This window comes from Mesocricetus auratus, unplaced genomic scaffold, assembly GCF_017639785.1.
Source record: "Mesocricetus auratus isolate SY011 unplaced genomic scaffold, BCM_Maur_2.0 Super-Scaffold_100028, whole genome shotgun sequence".
NCBI lineage: Eukaryota > Metazoa > Chordata > Mammalia > Rodentia > Cricetidae > Mesocricetus > Mesocricetus auratus.
The window spans coordinates 1177854-1200984 of NW_024429209.1; the positions used below are offsets into that span (position 1 = coordinate 1177854).

Consider the following 23131-nt stretch of genomic DNA (forward strand, 5'->3'; position numbering starts at 1 on the left):
AAAACAGCTCGAGTAAGCTTCCCCCCCCCCCCCCCCCCCTTTTAGGAGAGGCACCCAGACCCTGGACACGAAGCCTCTCCGCCCAACCCTAGTCTACGCAGAGTGGCAGCATTCTAATTCCTAGAAAGTGAAATAACCCGGCTCTGATTACTTCAGGGCCCTGCCCACATCGCCACGGCTAACCGTGGGGGGCCCCTCTCCAGGCCTCGCCCACTCAAGCACCACCCCGTCGCTCCTCCTTCCGGCTCCTGCTCAGGGTTTACCTCACACCCACTCCAGCTCGCTCTGCTTCCAGGCCCACCTCCTTCAGGCCCGCGGGAACCTCGCGGCTTCTGGGTTTCTCTTAGCACCGCCTCCGCGTCCCTAGGCCCCCGCCCGGCCCTAAGTCTCCTCCTCTGGGCACGCTCTCCCGTCGGCTCCGCCCTCAGCCTGCTCCTCCCCAGGGTGGTCCGGTCCGTCGTCCCGGGGACCCCCCGCTCCGCTTTCAGCTCCCCGCGGGTGGAAGCCTCAAGCTCCTCTCCCTCAGCCCAGCCAGCTACCTCCGCCCCTCCTCCCGTCAGGCCCCGCCCCGGGCCCGCCCTCCTCCTCTCCGCGCCGAAGCTCTGGAGCTTTCCAAAGCCAGGCGCAGGGGTGCGCAGGGAGCCCACGCGTTTGGAGAGCCGGGCCGGGGCAGGGCGGCGCTGAGGGTTGAGTGCTCGGGTGGCGGGCGGCTCCGGTGGCACGGTCCGCCCAGGAGGACGCAGACGAGAAGCGGGCCGGAGGCGAGGCGGCGGGCAGGCCGTGTGCGGAGGCCTGTCTTTCCCTCCCCTCCCCGCGCGCGCCCGAGTGGTGGCGGCCGAGAGAAGGACTCGTGGCTGCGGGGCTCGCGCCTCTGTCAGTGCGGCGGGGCGCGCGAGCGGCGCGGGGCGCGGAGCCGAGGGAAGCTGAGGGGGCGGAAGCGGTCGCGACTGTCGCGCGTGTGCTCCGGCTCCTCACGCGGCGGCCGGGGCCGCCTCTCCCTCCCTCCCGCCCGCCCTCCGAGAGCGGCCGCGCCGTCGCCTTCCGCGCCGCGCGGCTTCCTCCAGATCTCAGCGCGGGTGAGTGGGGGCCGCGGGCCGCTCCGGAGGAGTGCGGGCGGGCTGTTCCTTGTGCCTTTTCGTGGCTCAGCTCCTCAGGCGGGCCGTTGCCTATTTTTAGAAACTATTTTTTTTTCCGGCTGTGCCTGCAGTCCTGGGAGCCGGAGTAACTCTCGGCGCCCTCCCTCTGAGCTTCCCCTTCCAGGCCCGCCGCCCCGGGGAGCCTTGCCCGGGGCTACCCGCGCTCGCTCTTGGCCGCCTGGCGTTCGCAGCTTGCCTCTGGTCAGCAGGCCGGGCCGGGGCCAGGAGTTGGGGGTGGGCCGGCGCCCGCTCGGAAGTTGGAGTCTTTTGTGCTCGCGCCCCGCCCCGACCGGCGAGGGGAGGAGCGGAGGTTGCGCCCGGGAGGCCTCGGGCGGGCTGGGGCCTGGCCCTGGCCTTGGTCGGGGCCACCCGGACTTTTTCCGGCTTTCCATCTCGGGCCAGCTCTTTGGGTTCTCTTAGGCGCGCAAAACTGGTCCTCCCCCGCGCTGGTTCGAGAGCCTCGCCCGCCACCCTTGCCTATCCTTTGGTCGTTGTCACCTGGGGACGACCAGCCCTCGAACCGGGACTGGGTCCCACACCTTGCTCTAGTCCTCTTAGCGGCCGAGCCTCAGTTTTCTCTTGGGTGAAATGGGGTCAAGAAGGGACGCAGCCTCGAAGGATGTTAGTGAATTCAGGAAGGGAGTTAGTACATGACAGAAGCGTTACATGCCAACAGGTGACGTTCGGTTAGGCTGACCCAGGGACTTCGTGGATGTATCGCCTAATGTCCGCAGCGGTCTTCCAGAGTTGTCCCGACTCAAAGGGGCAGAAATCTAGTTGCAGAGAAATGAAATAGCCTTAGAAGTGCAAAGCTGTTAGTAACTGTTGCTTGCTTCCTGATATGAGCATGTGTCATCTCTTGTTCAGAGGGCATTTTGATTTACCGTTAGGACGAACACCGTATAGTTAAGAAACGGTTCCTCCCTGAGACATTGACCTATCTGCCACATATCCCCTTTTGTTGCTACCAGAACTCTGAGGGAAAGGTGATTAGGATTAATTTGATTTGCTGGTGGTGTGATTAGCTACATCCAGAGATCTCCGAGCCTCGAACTTAAATGAAGTTCTGAGCTTAAGTTCTGAACTTAAATGAAGTTCTGAGCTTAAGGACCTCACCGAAGTCCACCTTCTGCTTTATTGCACCTCAAGTCGTGTGTGTTCTCCATGGTCTTAGTTGGAAGGTCAGGGGTGTAGGCGGCTCAAGTTAAGTGCTTCAACTCCCTGCCTTCAAATAGTGTTACTTTTCTTTGTTTCCCAATGAGGCCTAGAGGGGTTAAAGTGAACCAAAATGAACTTTGCAATTGTTTTCTGTCGGCAGTGAGTTTGATATTGGTTGTGGGGATCATCTGTAAAATCAGACAGGGCCGGGTCTTGAGGCTCTCATGTTTGCATTAGTTCTTCTGACCTGTAGGTTTGCTGTGCTTCCCCCTTAAGATTCTAGATTTAGTAGTGGTGGAATAAACAAGTTTGATGGCTCAATAGACCACCCATTCTTTGCTTTTAACTGATCCTTGAAAGGGAAGGTTGTCTAAAGAAGACTACCTTGGTGATTACTAGAATTCCTGGTAGCCTTCCAGTCTAGTGCCGACCCCCCCCCACAGTATGTTGTTATTTGTTGAACACAAACTACTTTCTCAGGCCTCAAGATCAGGAGTCTCAATTGATCATCTCAAAAGACTTTGTAGTCTGAGCCACTTTCTGTGCCTCATGTCTAAAAAGCAGGTGTCTGTATTTTAAGTTAACACATTTCTTTTAGTTTCCTAATGGTTTAGGTACTCAGTATTGTCTGTTTTCTAATTTAGTGTGAAGGGCTTGATTTATGTGTCAGGCAGTATAGACAGATTAGGACATTTGCTTTGGGATCACAGGATTTAACTGGTGTTGACTTCTACAAGGAGCTAAGTCATTCCTTGTAGCCCTTTGAGTCTGTTTTCTTACATGTAAAGTTTCATAGGGTACTGTGGAGACAAGAAAATGATTTTGAAAATGTTTGTTGCAGTAATAATAGCTAACATCTATTAATCAGTCATAGGACTGAAGATTTTTAGTGGACCATATCATTTATTCCTTGGAACAATCTATGAACTAAGTATTATTCCTGCTTTATAGAAGAAACAGGCTTAAAGAAAGATTACCTCACTTGCCTAGGGCCATGTAATTGACCATGCTGGATTCACTCTGCAGACAGTAACAGTAAAATCAGATCCTTTCAGAAATTGTGTCATACATGTATGTCATATTTTAAATAGTTGGCATTGCAACAATTTTACAGTGCAATTCTGTGGGAGTAAGTATACTTTTCGTTGTTGTACAGCTGATATCCCAAATTACCTTACCTTTTTTAACTGAAACTCCTAGTCAAACACTTAACTTCTTGTTGAAGATTCCTGGCAAACACCATTCTGTTTGCTGTAAATTTGACTAATCTAGAACCTTCACAGTGAAATGAAATAATTCAATCGTTGTCCTTTTGCGATTGCCAAAGCTTGCATTACCTGCCTTCATTTCAGTGTTGGATAAATGCAGAATGATATACTAGTTCTCATCTGTAGCAGAGAATGACATCCCTAGAGCAGGAATCCAGGCCTGGTTGTGTCTCTGGCAAAGCCCCCTTCTCCACACTACAGTTGAAACTTAAATGCTGGAAGCCAGTTCTGGAATTACACTAGCCCCTGTATTTTCAGAGGGAGATCTTCCTTCTACCCTTGAACTAGAACCCAGACTGCTCCATAGTCTTTGCAGGTTTGGGTGTACAGCTGTAGTAATCAGGCGTAGCAGACTATGACAGCAGCTTGGATTAAATTTGTCAGCTGATTAGGTGGATTAATTACCTCAATGACAAGCTCCCCTTTTGTGTCTCTCTTTGCATCAAGGTACACAGAAAGGATTAGAGTTTGGAGTCTGGAGTCTTAGAATCTTGTGAATCCTCACTGCAATAGGTGGTTAGGGTGGGGTTAGGGTTACATTGAGCCTTTCAAAATTCACGTTGGTTAATCTGTTTCTGTGTCTTGTGAGATTTTTATATTTATGAAAGTTGGCTGGAATTTTGTTCTGATAGTAATGTGACTTTGGAGAGTAGGGAGTGTTCCAGAGATGGGGGCTAGGACAACGAACTTGGTTATGTTCTGCTCTCTAAAAATCTGATAGCCTACATTGCCTATATACTAGTCAGTGTGTTGAATAGTATGTTTGATAAAGTGCCATTTTCTCTCTTTTTTTGTGGTTCTTGAGATTGAACATGGAGTTCGTGCATAGATTTGTTTTTATTTTATGTGTATGGGTGTTCGGTCTGCATATGTGTTTGTGTACTATGTGTAGTGCAGTGCCCAAGGAGGCCAGAAGATGATGTCAGATTCCCTAGACTAACTGAAGTTTCAGACAGTTGTGAGCTGCCACGTGGGTGGTGGGAGTCAACCAGGTCCCCCGGAGTGTAGCTAGTGCTCTTTTTTTTTTTTATTTTTATTTTTATTTTTAAACTTAAATTTAAATTAGAAACAAGGTTGCTTCACATGTCAAACCCAGGTTCCTCTCCCTTCCCCTCCCCTCTTCCCATGCCCTCCCACCAACCCCTCCAATATCCCCTCCTTTCCCCAGGGAGGGTGGGTAGCTAGTGTTCTTAACCATTGAGCCATCTCCAGACCTTGGATTGGTCTGCATTGCTATTTAGACCAGACTTCTTTTTAGCATTCCAGATGTCTACTTGTTTCAATGGACACCTCATTATTGGAAAGTTTTTTAATTTACTGAATTAAAAAACAAATTTTTTTTTTGGAGGAAGGGTTTTACTATGTAGCTAAGACTGTCTTAGAACAGTCTGAGAAGTGTTGTGACAAGGACAGGCCCTTGAAAGCATAGAGAGATGATGTCTAACCTAGCATTGTTGGGTCAAGAGGGCATCCTTGGAGAAGTTTGTTAGGGCTAAACGTAAGCCAGGAAAATGAAATTTGGGGAGCTACAGTAGAGGCAGAGACAGGACTATTCAAGGCAGAAAGAACTGTAATTCTAGAGTAATGGTAATGATGTTATATGAGACTTTTGTTTACTTACTGTACTGGGTACAATTGTAGGCATTTAACATTTGTTAGCTTCTTCCTTTAGAGGTAGCTAAAATTATTGCCATCCTGTAGGTGAGGAAAGCATCTTGGGAATTAAATGAATTTCTCAAGATTCTCAGATCAAGTGTAAAGTCTCAGCTGAGTGGATGTGGTGATAACAGGACTGGCAAGGTAGGCAGAATAGAAGTTAGCTCACAGAAGGGCACTGCTGACCCTGTGAAGGACATTGGCCCTTATCTTGAGATAAAGGGGTCTGTGACTTTGCATCTTTTGGAGGCTGTCTCTGGTAATTTCTAGGCGAGTAGACTGAGAGCTAGAGCACTGTGCGTAGAGACCAGTTAGCCTTGTGTAGTATCACTGGCCCGAGAGTCTGGTGTTTCAGATGACAGAAACCATAGAGTATGTATATATGAAAAAAGAGAACCAAGTAATAAGAAAAGATTGTTAGAATGGGGAGTATGGAAAGAAGCACATTTTAATCTTATATAGATGAGGTTTTTTTTTTTGTGTGTGTGTGTGTGTGTGTGTGTGTGTGTGTGTGTGTGTGTGTGTGTGTGTGTGTGTGTGTTTTGTTTTTTCGAGGCAAGGTTTCTCTGTGTAATAGCTCTGGTTGTCCCGGAACTCACTCGGTAGACGAGGCTGACCTTGAACTCATAGAAATCCACCTGTCTCTTTTCTCCCTAGTGCTAGGATTACAGGCATGTACCACCACCATCTGGCTAGATGAGGTTTTATGTGGGAACCAAATCAGGGAGTATAGAAGGGAAGGGTGAGAATTTATCTGCTTTCATTAAAATCTATTATAGATACCTGTTCTGTATCAGAGCTAGGGACATTGGTGAAGGGAAATGGGGATTAGTATGACTTCAAAACCTGTGGGTCACAACCATCAGAAATATTATTAGGAACTGAGATACCACTCAAGCAAAATTAGTTATGAAGTAGCAATGAAAGTAATTTTATGGTTGGGATCACCACAGTATGAGGAACTATAGTAAAGGGTCAAAGTGTTATGAAGTTGAGAACCACTGGCCTAAACTGAGTGATGCAAACACTAGTTTTGGAAACAGAAATGTTAGTTTCTAGGCATGTAGATTCTGTACAGCTGCAAAGAAAGACTGCTTTTGGTAAGCCAGGATAATCTTTTCTCTAGGTAGCGTTTTGTAACATTCTCTTGTGTTCCAGTGTGCTGCTCTATAAGTATTGTCACCTTAGCTAGGCACCAGAAAACCAAAAAAATGAGTAAAGGAGCTCAAAGAACTCCCTTTCTAGAAGAGCAACAAATCTTAATGACTTGATAGAGCAACAGGGTGGGGAGGGGAGAGGATGGTGGGATTGAGCAGGACAGGACAAGACAGGACAGGATGGGACTGCATCAGGGACTGTTTTCATTAGGGATACAATTTCGAGACTTCCTATTTGGTGGCAAATGTTCAGGTTTGTTCATCTGAATAACTAAGGTCCCTTTTAGCAGTAACATTTTATGACTAAATAATTTAGGAACTATATATCCAGGAGAGGTTATTTCCCTCCTAGACATCTTTGGCAGTGTTAGGAGTTAGGGGAGGAGATAGCAAGAGGGCTTTCACATGAGTGCTTTGTGTTAAGGAGAGAAAAGGAAAATTTGAAATCTTTGTTCAGGATGCAGTTCACAGATAGTTAGGGTAGAGAGAGTCTTAAATTGGATGATTAGTAGCCTGAGGATTATCTGGTCTGTTTCTTTGATCCTAAGTGTGTTGGCTAGAATAGGCTGTTTTCATTCACTGATCTTGTTTTCTTCATAAAGTAATCTAGGAGGTTCCTGAGAGTCTATAAAGGCCCAAAGACTAGAGATAGGAAGTGGTGACAGAACAAGATTGGAGGTCCCTTCCTACTCCTCCTCCCTCTTTCTCCTTAGGTAAATACATAGGATTATGCCCAGGCACCATTGCTAACTTCTCTCATTGTTTCCATGGCACTTCCTTTTCTTCCGTGTTAAGTTTCTTGTCATTTCATAATTGCCTTTGTAGTAAAACATGTGCTGTACCTTCTGGGAGGAAAAAAAAGAAGATGAAATGTGATCCCTTTTTCTAGTTTCCATTTCTTAGAAGAATACTTGAAGCTGTCTACTGTGCCCTGCTCTGGATGGAAGGGTAAGAAGTCAGGGTTGTGGCTGGTTACATAGGTTTCCCAGAGGGCGTGTGTATTTGGAATGTTGAGAGTGGATGAAAATGTAAATCTAGCAGTCCCCTCACCATGTCTAGTGAGCTCCATTAGGGTTAAAAAATCATTTGATGGGCTTTGATGCTGTCTGAACTCAGTTAGTTAGAATTACCTAAGACTGGAATTTTAGTCTTTTGTGAAACAAGGTGATAGTACTAGATAATCTTTTAATTTTATTTACTATTGTGTGTATATATATGAGTGTGATATATGTGTGCCAATTGGCGTGTGTGTCCTGCTCAAGTGTGGTGGTCTTTTGGAAGTTGATTGTCTCCTTTCACCCTGACTATGTCATCAGGCTCTGCACTGCAGGTACTTTGACTGGCTGAGCCATCTAGCTGGTTCTAGAATAGATTCCCCCCACCCCAACAGTATTTCCTCTGTGTAACCTTGGCAGTCCTGTAACTCACAGAGATCTGCCTGCCTCTATCTCCTGGATGCTGGGATTAAAGGTGTGTGCCACCACTGCCTGGCTTGAAATAGATATCTTAAATGATATTTCTACTACAGTTATATGGAAGTGGCTTAGGAATTTTTCTCTGGAAGGAGAAAGGGGTTTACCTAAAGCATTAGAAGATATCTGAGGGTTAAATTCTGGGGTCATCAGATAAGCGTTTGACTTTATAAACACATGGATCTTGCCTTTTAAGAGTAGACAGATTGCTGAAAAAAATATGAGGTTAATTTACCAAATTATCTGCTGAGTTCCATTATAATCTTGGAGCTGAAGTCCTGTGGGACAAACTTGAGAACGTAAGACTGTATAGAACATTAAATTTAAATATGTGACAAACTGAAAAATCACATAATGAAAGGAAAGTAGAAACAGTAGGAATGGGAAATACTAGCTCCAAAACTGTTGTTGTTGTTTTTGAGACAGTGCTGTCCTGGACTTCACTAGGCAGAGTGTGCTGGCCTCTAACTCACAGAGTTCCATCTTTCTCTGTCTCCTCATTGCTCAGATTAAAGGTGTGTGCCACCATGCCTAGACCCCAAGCAAAGAGTCTTTGCAGAGCTTTAGCCTTACGATATAGTAGGTACTCCTATTTCAAGACACCTGGTCCTTGAAATGACATCTATAGAGAATAAGTAGTTCAGTTTGTCAAGCCAAGAATGATTGCATTACTCCAAATACATATTCTCTTTCAGAAGGCCAAGTTTAGCAGCTTAATGTTTTTGGCCAGGTTTTCTTCATCCTGGAGACATTTATTTGGTATTTAGCTGTCTCCTATTTATTGAAAATTTTAGTGAGCTTAGTTAAAGGTGATGTTTGCATGGTGTTTCTTCATCTGTTTGTCTAGTTTGCTTTGTAATTCTTTGTGCTAGTGGAAGCAAGCCCAGCAGTAGGGTCATTTCTGTAACTCATCATTTTGTAGGTCTAGGTTTTCCCTGTGTTAGGTCTGATCACACGGTACTCAGAAGTCAAATGTAGCTTGTTCCACAGACAGACCATTTTCAGGCTTTGGACCTTGTTCTTCTAGATAGTTGTAGGCTATTACTGAGGAATGGTGCTGTCAGTATAATGAGGACTGTGCATGAGTCAGTGGAATACAAGAATTACTTTTCTTAAAACCTTAAAATCTCACCTTAATTTTCACATCAATTAAAATGGCCCTTTTATAGCTAGGGTTGTAAGTGGAGTTGGTGTGTTACCTTGGTGGTGTAACGTTTGGAAATCCCCACAGCCTATCTCCCATCCCTGTGCTCATGTAGTCATTGCAGCAGTTTGTGTGCCTGCTGTGTATTCTCCTAGTAGAGAACATAGAAACCAAGTGAGACATGATTGCTTTCTATATTATGCTATCTATACGGTGCTTTGCCTGCATGCGTGCCTGCAGGCTAGAGTAGGGCACCAGATCTCATTATGGATGGTTGTGAGTCACCATGTGGTTGCTGGGAATTGAACTTGGGACCTTTGGAAGAGCAGCCAGTGCTCTTAACCTCTGAGCCATCTTTTCAGCCACGTGAGACATGATTTCCATCTGCAGATATTTTTCAATAGTGGGAGGGAAACAGGTAAACAAATCAGGGGGTAGCTAGATGGCTCACTGGATAAAGAAATTTGCCACTAAACCTGATGACCCAAGTTTGATTCTTGGGGTCCACATGTGTAAAAGAGCCAAGCCCTGCAGATTGTCCTTTGACAATGGGCATTATGATGAGAACACTGCACACACTCCTTAAATACAATTAAAAAACAATGTCAATTTGTATCCCATTCCTACCTTTGCTTCTCTGGCCCAGGTACCTGAGTTGTAAGTTCATACTGGCATTAACATAATTGGTAGATAATACCACCATGAAAGGCTTTGGTTTTTTGGCTTCTAATGTATTGATTTGTTTTTGGTATTTTCTTCCCTTCTCCTTTTCTTCTGCCTGTTTTCCAGTTGTTGGTCTTTATGTCCAATGTGTCCAGTCCTTAGCAAGTAAAGTCAAGACCATTAGCATAGGGGAGAACACTGGTCTTGTTTAGGGTCCAGTCATCTACCTCACACCTTCTCTAATTCTTATATCACTTCTTTGGCTGGCTTCCACAAATACTATCTTTCTTCTGAGATAAGAATAATGAGAAATAAGTTTCATATTGAATTGCTACTTTCTTTTGATATAAAATAAATCTGTTTTGCTTGCAGTAATTTGAGTTGTGTTTTTTTGGAATTTGATTAATTTGCAGTTTACTAACTGATTCTCAACACTCATCACTGTAATTGCCTTCTTTGACTGCTTTGCTTCATGGAGTCCTAAAAAAAATGGAAATAGAAATGTGTAGAGAGAGCCTTTTCCTTGCCAGCAGCTTGGTTCCCCCACCTGGGCTCTGCCGCGTTGTAGTCCCCAAATAACACACAAGATGCTGTATTAACTATGAAGCTGTTGACCTTGCTTGTTTCTTACTGGCTAGCTCTGACTTAAGTATTTATCCCATAATTGTTCTAGGTATTTCTCTTACCGGAGAAAAGTTCCGGAAATCTTACTTCTCTGGCGGGCTACATCGTGACTCCCTGTGTTTCTCCTACCCAGAGTCCTCCTGGACTCCTAGTCCCACCTATCTTGGTTCCCTATTGGCCAACAGTGCTTTATTGACATATACACAGGACTTCCCCAACAGAAATGGAGGGAACATGGAGGTTTCCCTTCATCTTGAAGAACTCCTTTCTCTTAAGGGAGAAAAGTTACTTAGGGTAGTGTATTGTGATCATGATTTTTTTCCAACAACTTAGCTTTGCCTGAGAGGTTTAAAGGACTAAGTGGGTTCTTGAGATAGTTCATTGGGTAACTGTACAAACCTGGTATTCTAAATTCCATTGCCACCATGTAAAGGAGAGAACCAGCGTCTAGAACTCTCTCTTCTCCCTGCCCCCACTCCTCCAAGAGATAGCTTGGTGGTTAAGAACACTGTTGTTCTTCTAGAAGACCTGGTTTGATTCCCACCACCCACATGCGGTTCACAGCTGTCTGTAAATTCAGTTCCAGGGGATTCAGTGCCCTCTTCTGGCCTCTGTGGGCACCAGGTGTGAAAGTGGTACACAAGCATACAGGCAAAATACTCCTAAAATACAATAATAAAATAATTTTAAAAATAATTAATACTTTTTTTTCAAAAAGTTTAAGAAGTATGCCTTTGCTAACCCTTGAAGATGAGTGATAATGTTGAAGGTAGTCGGCCAAACTAGAGCCCATTGAGGTGCTCTTTTGTCTTCAGTGACGTTATATTCTCCGTGGGGGAGATAAAAAAAAGCTGATAATGAGGTAGGTAGTGTCTTGGACAACAAAACTTGGGACAGGAAGGTCTACTCTTTCATGGCACTAGTAAACTGGAGAAATAATTTTTCTTTACTGAGCTTTGTTTTCTCTTTTATAAGGTGGGGTTAATATTCTGTATCTTGCTTTCCTTACCATGTAAGGGGAAAATTAGGTAATGTTACTAAAAGTACACAGGAAAGTAAGATGGTGAGGCAGTTTTAATATGAAGAATCCATGAGTCATTTGTCAGATGTAATAGGTAACTGGCAGGGGTTTCTATAGAAAGGGAAGTCTTTGGACTGTAGTGGTGAGCAAGAGTATCTGAGCCAGTCTCTAGAATCAAGAGACATACTTGAATGTCTGAGCTGTCTTGGTTTTGTAGTATAAAGATAGTGACTGTTGTTTGAGATGTTCCTCGTTTCTAATATTCTGACTGACTCAGCTTACAACTGATTAAATGCCAGTATTTCTGTTTCTGGACTATATTCCCCAGACTCTACCCAGAAGCAACATGCAAACACTTATTCTCAGTTACAGGAAATCCTTTCTTTCCTTCTACTTTTACAGCTTCTAGTCCATTACCCAGGAAGTCAGGACAGGAACCTGAAGGCAGGAACTGATACAGAGTCCACAGAGGAACTTATCAGCTTGCTCTCATGGTTTGCTCAGCCTGATTTCCTTTCTGCTTTTTAGTTGCAGGACAGCTAGGGCTACACAAAGAGAAACCCCATCTCAAAAAACCAAATATATTATGTTTTGTGTATATGTATTTGTACCATGTGTATGCATGGAGATCAGAAGAAAATGAAGGATGGTTATGGACTGCTGTGTGGGTGCTGAGAACTGAACACAGATCCTCTGCAAGAGTAATAAGTGCTTTTAACTGCTGAACCATCTCTTCAGCCCCAGCCTGCTTTCTTCTCTGTCTAGGACCACCTGCACAGAGTGGCATCACCCCATTGAGCTGGGCCCTCCTGCCTCAGTCATCAATCAAGGCAATGCCTTACAGACTGCCTACAGGTCAGTCTGTGTAGCTATTTTCTCAGTTAAGATTCCTTCTTCCCACGTATGTAGAGGGTTCGTTTTCTTTTAAGCAGAGGAGGAAAGCAAACACTGACACCTAAAGATTTTAGTCTCTCAGCTCACCTATTATTTGTGTATTTGCTCAGGGGAAAAAAATGACCATTTCTTTGTTAGCTTTTATCCTGCCAGTGGAACCTTGCTGGGTGTTTATTTTCTGTAGTTTTACCAAATCACTTTAAACACTGGCATGGACATAGATCATGTCTTAGAGCCTTTCTTCTTTGTTCTATAAGCAAATACTAGAAAATGTACCTTAAATTACCTGGTTGGGGGGGGGAATAGATGGTCCTGGCTGTTCCCTAATGTTAAACATTAGTCAGCTCTTGAGTCTGTGTCTGTAGGGCATTCGTTAAAAAAATCTGGGGGTGTTGGAGCTTCCACTAGAGACATTCACCAGAGGGTTATTAGGCTCCTGGTCAATTCGAATATTTTTTGTAAAAGATCTGGCCTGGGTTCTGAATCTGCCTTCATTTTAATAGCTACAGTGAATTGTGTGCCTATTTTGTAATTATGCCGTGTGTGGTACCATGTATTTGTGTTAGTAGACCTGATACTCAAAGCTATGTGCTAAGCCCTTTAAAAATATTTTTAGTTCTATTTTAGCCCTAAGAGGTAGATTCTGTTGTCCTATAAACCTGTGTGTGTGTGTGTGTGTGTGTGTGTGAGAGAGAGAGAGAGAGAGAGGGAGGGAGGGAGGGAGGGAGGGAGGGAGGGTGGGTGGGTGGGTGGGGGGTTGTTTCTGTGACCATAAATATAGCTAGGGAAACCTGGTAAAGAAAAAACATATGTTTTTCTAGCATTAAACCTTCCTGGGATTGAGTTACTATTTCATGGATAACTAATATTTTCTTGCTGAGTAAAGGTATTTTTGCTTTTGTGAAATATTGAAGGAATCCAGAGGCAGTAGAATAATGTTTGCCAGGGGTAGCAAACATTTAGGTGGGACTGTTGACCCCGAATGGCACCTCATGAGGACAGTTTTTGTGAACTTCAGAGAAGCAGTCTCTTTGAGAGAAAACAGTTCCTTTAACCTTTTAGATCTCTTCACAGTATCTTATTCTCTAGATCAGAGATTAAAAACTGGCAGCCCCTGGGTTGGTAGGCCCTGAGTATATGTTGTCTTTGACCTGTGATGTTTTATTTTGAATTAGACCCTGAGATAGCCCTGGTATGTATGTTACAATGGTGACTGGTAACATGTGAAGAGGGTTTTTGTTTGTTAGTATACAAAGTAATGAAAGGGTTTCATTATTTCATTTCCATACGTATTTTGTAATTTGTTCTTATCCCACTTCCCTACTGTCTTTCCTTATGCTCTCTGCCCTCCTTTTACTGGTCCCTGTTCTTCCCCCAAAGGCCCTATTTTTTTCTTTCTTCTCTTCCCTTTTACTTTTAACTCTCTCTCTCTCTCTCTCTCTCTCTCTCTCTCTCACACACACACACACACACACATACACACACAGACACCCGTCTTTGTATAAGATAAAATGTGATTATTTGAGTCTCACTTATAAGTGTAATGATCTCCAGTTTTAGCCATTTTTACTGCAAATGTTATGATTTTGCCTTTCTTTTGTGACTGAATAAAATTCTATTGTGTGGCGTGGTGGTGGTGGTGGTACACACCTTTAATCCCAGCACTTGAGAGGCAGAGGCAGGTGGATCTTAGTGAATTCAAGACCAGCGCTGTCTACAAAGCAAGTTCCAGAACAGCCGGACTGTTACACAGAGAAACCCTGTCTTGAAAAACAAAACAAGACAAATAAGTTTAAAAAATTCCATTGTGTGTATGTAGCACATTTTCTTTATCCATTCATCTATCAGCAGTTAGGCTGGTTCCATTTCCTGGCTATTTTTAGTAGTGCAACAATAAACATGGATGCTCAAGTATGTTTGTAGTATGTTATGTTAACTTTGGGTGTATATCTAAGAGTGATATAGCTTGGCCACATGGTGGTTCTATTTTTAATTTTTTTCCCACCCCTTATGGAACCTCCATGCTGACTCTTGCATGATGGGTACACCAGTTTACATTTTCACCAGCAGGCTTGTCTTTCCCCACATCCTCCTTACACTTGTTACCTTTTGTTTCTCTGATGGCTAAGAATAGTTATTACTTTTTCAAATATTTAGTGGTCTTTTGTATTTGAGAGCTTTATTCAGTTCATTGGCTTATTTATTGACTGGATGGGGTTTTTTTGTATTTAATTTTTGCAGTTCTTATATATTCTAGTTTTGTTTAATGTATAGTTGGCAGACTTCTCATTTTGTAGACTGTTGCTTCACTGTGATAGTTATTTGCTTTGTAGAAACTTAAAAGTTTTCATTTGCCAGTTGTTGGAACCTTTCAGAAGTCATTGTCCACCCATATCTTTAAGTCAAACTATGTTTTTAGAGCAGGAATTTTCGTGTGTTTGTGTGTCTGTCTGTGCGGTATATGTGAGGTTGCATGCATGCTATAGGTTTATGTGGAAGCAGTTTCCTTCTACTGTGTGTACAAGGTTTCAAGAAGGCCTAGTTGGTGACAAACACCTAAGTCGCTGACCTGCCACCATTCTAAGAAAGATGTGGGGTTTTTTTGTTTGTTTTGTTTTAAAGTTAAAAGAGAAGACATCAAAGAAACGAAAGATTATAGAAAACCTTTTGGTCTTCCAGTGGGTCTAATGTTACTAGATTTTGACAATTATAAGAATAGTTAGAAAATTTTTAAAAGAACAGTCCATATGGCTCTAGTTGGCCTGGAATTCACTGTGTAGATCAAGGCTGGATTGAATTCACAGAGATCCACCTCCAGTGTCTGTTTCCTGAGTACTGGGATTAAAGGTGTATTTCACCATGCTGCCTAATTTTAAAAAGCATGATCTAATTTTGAATGTTGGTAACTAATCTGGGATTTTTAAACCAGATTTGTATGGATCAGAGATACCTGTTTTAGTGACCTATAAGATATATTACTGGTCTGGGAAGGAATTAGACGTTGGACATGGCTAAAAAGGTAATGGTGTCAAAAATGGCAGGCAATTACTGAAACCCTCGAGTAGAAGCCTGGCTCTGGGTTTGAGCACTTGCCCCCACAAAAAGAAAAATGACATAAAACATATAAAAGAGAAAAAATTGACAGTTTTGTCCCAAGCTGGAGACAAAGCCATATTCAATTTGTCTGTTTTCCCCATCGAAATGTTAAATTTTATAGAAAAGATAAAGCCAGGGAATAGGCTTATGTAGATTTATGTGGTTCTCATTGATTTGAAGTGGGACAGGTGTCAGTCACTAGAGTTCTAATTCTATTTGGTTTTTATTTAACCTACTCAGGGCTTCCGAGCAGGCTGTCTCTGCTGTCAGCATGGCGTTTCTTACAGGGAGCTGGGGCTGAGAAAGCCAGTTAACATTTTTTTCTTCTTAGGCTTGATGAGTTCTGTTACAGAATGAAGCTAAGAGACTTGATAGGTTAGGACAAATTGTTACATTAAACATCACCCTCTTGTTGCAGGCCATCCTCCCTTCTTGTACATGCACTGACACTCCTGCCTAAGTCCCACATTCCACACACACTTAATGCAGTAGTGCCTTATACACTCCTTACACTGAGATGCAACCATTTTCTTCCTAGAGTTTGTCTATCTTCCTAACAAACTTTTTTTTTTTTTTTTTTTTTTTACAAGACAGGGTTTCTCTGTATTGTTTTGGAGGCTGTCGGTCCAGCCCAGCCTCGAACTCACAGAGATCCACCTGCCTCTGCCTCCTGAGTGCTGGGATGAAAGGCGTGCGCCACCACCACCCGGCTCTTAACAAACTTTTTAAATTAAAATTTTATTTTTCTCCCTGATACAGGATCTCACTTTATAGCCATCACTGGCCGGGACGTGGCAGGCATTTTAATTTTAAAAATTAGGGATTTTTGTTTGTTTTCTTGTTTTTTTTTTTTTTTTTTTTTTGTTTTTTTTTTTCCTGTGTAACAGCTCTGGCTTTCCTGGAACTCACTTTGTAGACCAGGCTGACCGCAAACTCACTGAGATTCACCTGCTTCTGCCTCCCAAGTGCTGGTATTAAAGACGTGTGCCACCACTGCCCGGCCAAAAAGTAGTTTTTAAAAGAAATGCCTACTGACAACTTAGTGGATTGCTTGTCATTTATTTTGTAGATTGTGAACTATTTATGACAGATCTTTTAGAAATAACGTAGAGGAAGGTTGGGTTAGAACAGCAGTTTTCAACCTGTGGGTTGTGACCCCTTTGGAAGTCCCCTTCAACAGGGGTGCCATATCAGATAGCCTGCATATCAGATATTTGCATTCATAAGTAGCAAAATTATGAAGTAGCAACAAAAATAATTTTATAGTTGGGGGTCACCACAACATGAGGTATTAGGGTCGAAACGTTAGGAAGGTTGAGAACCACTGTAGATCAGGCTGGCCTTGAACTCATATGCCTGTACTTCCCAAGTGCTGGAATTAAATGCATTGGCCACCATAGCCTACTGCTTTATGCGTAATTTAGTCTGTTGTTTCAATCTCACTAAAGTAGTCTCCAATGGGCAGGCATTTCAGGACATTCAGTAGAGGCTATCTAGAGCCTGACCTGTCAGAAGTGTTACAGTGGTTCCTAATTAGAAACGGATCTATATGGGCTTGTAGCCAGAGCTGGGGAGACTCCTGATTACCATGAAATGGATCTGGTTATAATTGTTAGCATCATGGTTCTGAAAGTATAGTCCTCTCCTGGGATCAGTAACAGGCAGAACTGCCCTAAACAAATTGTGGAAAGGCTGGTGAACTTGTGCTCTCCTTCATTTTTTCCTCACCTAATAAAATCATGCTAGTGCCTAGTTACAGACCACGTTCTCAGATGGAAGTCACTTATTTAATACTTCATAAATGTTAAATAGTAGGGTAAGCTCTTTTACATGTTTATATCTTCTAAGTTACCAGAGTAGGTTAGAAAAGGAAATGGAAGCTGAGAGAATGAAATAAAAAATACTTGACTGTTCATTTTTACATAGCATATTGTCTGTGGTGATGACCAAAATTTGAGAGACAATTGTAATTCCAACTACTGAATTTTTTTTTTTAATCAGGCCCACCTTTATCCTCACATATATTCGATTGAACATCAGGTCCTGTCTTTGTAGCCCTTCAAAGACTGGAGGAAATTTCTTTTAAAACCAGTGGTAATATAGTTACGGGGTGGGGGTCTCTGCTTGTTTTTACTTCCTCATCTCCTTTTCAAGGTCTAAGGAATGAACAGGATCTAATGGGAGAGATCAGTCATCATTTGGGATCAATGGAAGAAGGCCTTTTAGAGTGATGCTCAATTGAAGGAGGAGAAAAGGACTCTGGATATTTCTATGCACTGAGAACCTGAAGGCTTAGTATGTTCAGTTACCTGTGTTGTGTCAGATCCTGGATGAGTATTGTCCTATATATTAAGACTTCTGCTTGTGCCAAGGATTCCTAGATAACTTCACAATCTAGCATCATTTAGGGAAGGATACCAACCATGGTAGATGGTGTGTGCTCTTTAATAGGATCATGCATAAGGATGAAAATGGACTTTCCTGGGGAATATAAATGATTTGTGCTTTTGTTTTTTTTTTTTTGAGATAATCTCATGTAGTCCAGGCTGGCCCCAGACTCTCAGTTCTCCTACCCTACCTCCCAAGTGCTGGGATGACAAGAGGATGCCACCTGTTTTATTTTAGGATTTTACTTATTCATTGGTGTTATGCGTGTGTGTCTGTGTGAGGGAATCAAATTCCCTGCTCCTGGAGTTAGAGTTGTTAGCTGCCATGTGGGTATAGGGAATTGAATGAGGATCCTATGGAAGAGCAACCAGTCTTAACTGCTGAGCCATCTCTCCAGCCCCCATGGTTCTCGTTCTCTTTCCCCTCCCCCCTCTTTCTCTTCCTTTTTGGAACTCTCCATGTAGACCAGGCTGACCTTGAACTCATAGATCTGCCTGTCTCAGCTTCCTGAGTGCTGGAATTTCAAGGTGAGTGCTGCCATGCCAGGCTTTACTTGTGATTTGAAGGAAAAGTGAAGAGTTAAGGTAGAGAAGGAACCAGCACAAACAAAAGCATAAAGTTATATTCAAGAACCCAGGGTATCTGGGCGGTAGTGGCACACACCTTTAATCTCAGCACTTGGGAGGCAGAGGCAGGTGGATCTCTGTGAGTTCGAGCCCAGCCTGGTCTACAGAGCGAGTTCCAGGACAGCCTCCAAAACAATACAGAGAAACCCTGTCTCGAAAAACTAAAAAAAGAGCCCAGGGTAAAGGAGTGGACATTAGAGTAGTTGTTAAAATAGCAAATCTGATTGAGCCCTTGGCCTTTGCCACATTTCTGCTGTAACCATTAGATATAGGACTATAGGTGGTGGAAGAGTTAGATTTATAAGAAGGTACCACTTGAAAGTTTTAGAATTCCGTAGAGGGAAGGCAGAAGGAAAACTGAAAACCAGCAATCTTTTGGACCAAGCCTGCCAGAGGTTCTGAGTTTTTGGCAATGATTTGAAAATTCTGGCCTGGGCAAATTGGTTGGTTTTTCTGGCAAAATCCCACTAGCTCCATATAGTCTGCCCCTCCTCTCTGCTTTTAAAAAAAGAAATTAATGGAATCTGTTCAAAATACTTCTGAAATGAAATTACATTTTTAACTCTAATTACCCTAATTAAAACTTGACAGCCGTAATCCTGAAATGACAGATTAGTAAGTACCCCAGGCCTGTGACAGGCTCACTTACCCAGATGAAATGTCGTTCTGTTTTGGGCTTAGAAAAATTCTTTTATGTTTCTCATCAGCAGTGTAGTCTTTGTGCCCATAGATTTACCAAGGTAGGGGAGCTGTAGTGGTGGGCTGAAGGCTTACCCGGACATAGTCTTTGCAGAGGTGCCATCAAGATGGTTGTTACCGCATACATCTAATGTTTTTCTTAAGTTGAAATTGGACTTAAGCCTTTGAATGAAATTCTCTGCTTTGAAGATGAAGGAAATGGCATTTGTTAGAAGCCTGTTGATCTAGGGCTAGACCTTGTTCTTGGGTAAGTTATGACTAGTATTAAGGACACTTTAACTGTCTGTGGTGATGAACACCTGTAAATCATTGCTGTAAATCCAGGAGGCTGATGGCAAGAAGATCACCAGGAGTTCAAGACTAATCAAGGCCTGTTCCAAAGGCAAGCAAACAAAACCACCAACAATTTGAGATTAGGAACAAGAAAGTCTGAAAACAGAAGTGTTTTCATGTATCTCCAATTCCTCTAACTTTGTACAGTCTTGATGGTTGCCTAGTCTTAACTATTTACCTGGCTACCCTCAAAATATCTTGGGGTGAGAACTAGGTCCAAGTCCATGAAACTAACTGAAGAATCGATTGATACCAAGTCAGGAATTCTGCTAGAAGCCTTTTTAAGTCACCAGACACTGACTGCTATGTTTTATGCTAATAACTAGAGAGAGAGTAAGACACAATCCCTGATCCTGAGAACCTTAGAATTGTGGTGAGGCAGCAATAGGTAAGGAATAATCATTCCTATATTGACAAATTATGAAAGGCAGGATAAGCCTTATTCAATGTTAGAAAGTTTGAGTGCCTTATGTATATGAGGTACTGAAATGAGTACATAAATATTTCAGATACAGGTTCTACTTTCAAGAGTGCCTAGTAAATTAAGACATGTAGGCTTGTGAAAAGTTGATTGTAACACTCAACATGTAGATGATATCTGCTGGACAGATTTACCTGGAGAAGAGAGGGACTGGTCAGGAAAGTTGAAAAAGGATTAATTTTTCCACTGATCATTGACAAAGATTTACCACAGCCTTTTTCATTGAGCTTGCCCTTGAATAGGGAATAAAAGAGAAAAGCATTGCAGGTGTTGGGAAATAGCTTGGCAAAAGTTAGGATCTGTCAAATGATAGCTGTCTGTTGTGATTTGAGTAGTGTACAGGGAAAGGATGTGGTAGATGATGAGAGTAGAGTTTAAACTTCATCCAGAGGGCAAGGCAATCGAATTCATTGAGATGGTATAAGACTGAGATAGCAGTGTATATATGGTGTAGTCTCTGATAGAAGTGATTGGAGACAAGTAAGTTAAAACAAGTGTCAGTAAATTATTATCATAGGCTGATATATAGCCTCTGACCCACAGAATGTATGTGTAATGTTTTTGCTTTACAGTGATGGGTTGAATACTATAGAGATTGCTGCTGTAGTAGCCCACAAAGCCTAACAGTCTAGCTGTCCAGCCCTGCACAGAAAAGGTTAACTGATACCTGAGTTAGGTAATTATATAGGGTTTGTAAGAGAAGGTAAATGTTAGAACTAAGTCTGAAATAGATTGGCAATATTAAAAGAATTTAGCAATATGATTTAACAGGTAACATTTGTCTCTTCTGCCTCTCAAGTTTATAAAAACTAACTTTGTTGAAATATCATCATGTCAGAAAAAGGCATTTGATGTGTAGGCAAGTACTAATGTGCTTTTATTAGCTGCTAACCTTGACCCAGTCATCTAACTGCTCAGAGGCCCAGATGAATCTAATGTAGTAAGTAGGATAAAAGCCTTACCAGCTTGAGTCTTCCTTACAGATTTTTTGTTTTATTTTGTTTTGTTTTTATAGACAAGGTTTCTCTATGTAGCCCTAGCTGTCTTGGAACCCATTCTGTAGACCAGGCTGGCCTTAAGAAATCTGCCTGCCTCTGCCTCCTGAGTGCTGGGTGGGATTAAACGCATGCGCCACTGCATGTGCTGGTGGAATTTTGTAAGTCATCCAGTTGGAAAGACAAATGTCCTAGAAAGTAGTTGGAGTTATGTTAGGCATGGTGGGTGTGGTGTCATATTTAATCACAGCACTTGGGAGGCAGAGACAGGTGGACCTCTCTTGAGTTAAGGTCAGCCTAGTCTATGTAGTGAGAGCCAGGCCAGACAGGGATACAGAGTGAGACCCTTTGTCAAAAAGAAGTTGGGCAGAGGGTTTGGTGACTGAGTATGTCTGGAGGTATAGGGGAAGTAATTTGAAAATACCATGTACCTTTTCCCTTCATTACTTCTGACATTTGTTGTAGCCAGATTGAATTTGTTTCTATCCTTCAACTGCCAAAAACCAAAGGCTGGATTTATCCCTAGCCAGAAACAAGCATAAGTACTAATTGACATTTGTATTGTTAGCATCAGTTGTCAATGCAATCTGTAGTCCATCTTCTGAAAGGAGAACCTCAGTTGAAGAATTGTCTACATCAGATTGGTTTGTGTGCATGCTTGTGGAAGAGTGTCTTATTAATTAATGCAGGAGGGATCACAGTCCACCAAGAGCAGCGCCACCACTAGACACTTGGTCCTGGGCTGTGTAAGAAAGCTAATTAAATATGAGCCAGAGGGAGAGCCAGCAAGCAGCATTCCTCTATGGTTCTGACCCTGACTTTCCTCAGTGATGAATTATGACCTGGAAGTATAACCAAATAAATCCTTTTCTCCTGTGTGTTGCTTTTAGTCAGTGTTTTATCATAGCAACAGAAGAAGACGACTAGCTCAACCGACAAAGGAGCAACTTAAGATAGAATTCATTTTGCTTAACATTTCAAGGTACATGCCATCATGGAAAGGTAGGACCATAGAAGTGGCTCTGAGCAGAGCAGTTCGAGAATGTAAGTAACCATACTAAGCCTTAAGGCCCACATCACAGTAACCCTCTTCTAGCTAGCTCCACCTCTTCTATCTAGGCTGCACCTTCTGAAGGTTCCACAATCCCCCTAAACAGTGTCATCAGATGGGAAGGATCATTGTGAGGAATTTTTTACATTATAAAAATGAGAAATATAGCCAGGCATGATAGTGTAAGCCTTTAATCTCAGCACTTGGGAGGCAGAGGCAGGTGTATTTCTTGAGTTCAAGGTCAATGTGGTCTACAAAGCAAATTCTAGGCCAGCCAGGGGATGTTAGAGAAACCCTATCAGGAGAGGGAGAAATATCTTCTCTATAACTTCAAAAGTCCTGGTAAGTCCTAAGTCTCATCCGAGCCATGAGACACACTCTTGGCTGTGAGCCCTTGTGATTATTAAAATAAATAAATAAATAAAGTTCTAAGTGTAGATTGAGAGGATAGCAAGTAATGATGGGTTAAGTAAAAGTAAGCCTGAAACCTAATAGGGCAAACACCAAACCTTGCAACTCTGTGTTTAGTGTTGGGATTATGACTTGTGCTTTAGCTGATTGGGGTTTGCACTTTGCATATTTGCAAACCAGCATCAATGGGTGACAACGCCAGGTTCTCCCAGTTTGAGATGTAGCATGGTCCTCTTGGATTACAATTGCTGCTTCTGTTATTGATGGGCAGAAAACACTTCCCTAAGTGACACTTAGGACAGGATTGCCCAGAGTTCTCAATAGGTTGAGTCCTGCACTCAAGGTACCTTTCTTATTGTCCCAATGCAGAGCATGAGATTGACAGTGCTAATAATATTTTTTCTTTTTTATTTTTTTTAAAGATTTTATTTTATGTTATATGAGTGCTCTATCTGCTTGTACACCGTTACGCCAGAAGAGGGCATCAGATCCCACTATAGATGGTTGTGAGTCACCATGTGGTTGCTGGGAATTGAACTCAGGACCTCTGGAAGAGCAGCCGGTGCTCTTAACCACTGAGCCATCTCTCCAGCCCCAAGGTGCTAATATTTTCAACAATTGACAGCTACTTTGCTCACATTACCATGTTCTCAACTTTGACCAGATTCAAGCTCCTTTTCTCATTTTCCATCTTTTTTTGCTTTACTTGATGCTTTCTTTTGCTGTAAACCTAGGTAAATGCAGCAAACAGTAACCATACCACAGCCTGAGTGTTACACTGTCATGAAATTTCTTCTACCAAATTAGTCTGTTATTTTTAAATTCACCATATTCATGTCTTTTAGGACATAGACAGAT

The 23131-nt window shown here is 42.7% G+C and overlaps 1 protein-coding gene across 2 annotated transcripts in view; it reads left to right on the plus strand.

The window, feature by feature from the left end:
* Positions 1-944: 944 nt before the first annotated feature.
* The window catches only part of Raly (RALY heterogeneous nuclear ribonucleoprotein), a 73660-nt gene continuing 51473 nt past the window's right edge, over positions 945-23131 (plus strand). For both annotated transcript variants that reach the window (XM_021235636.2, XM_005084641.4), the window contains exon 1: positions 945-1076. The gene's annotated coding sequence lies outside the window, so the exon portion shown is untranslated. The remainder of the gene's footprint in view (positions 1077-23131) is intronic.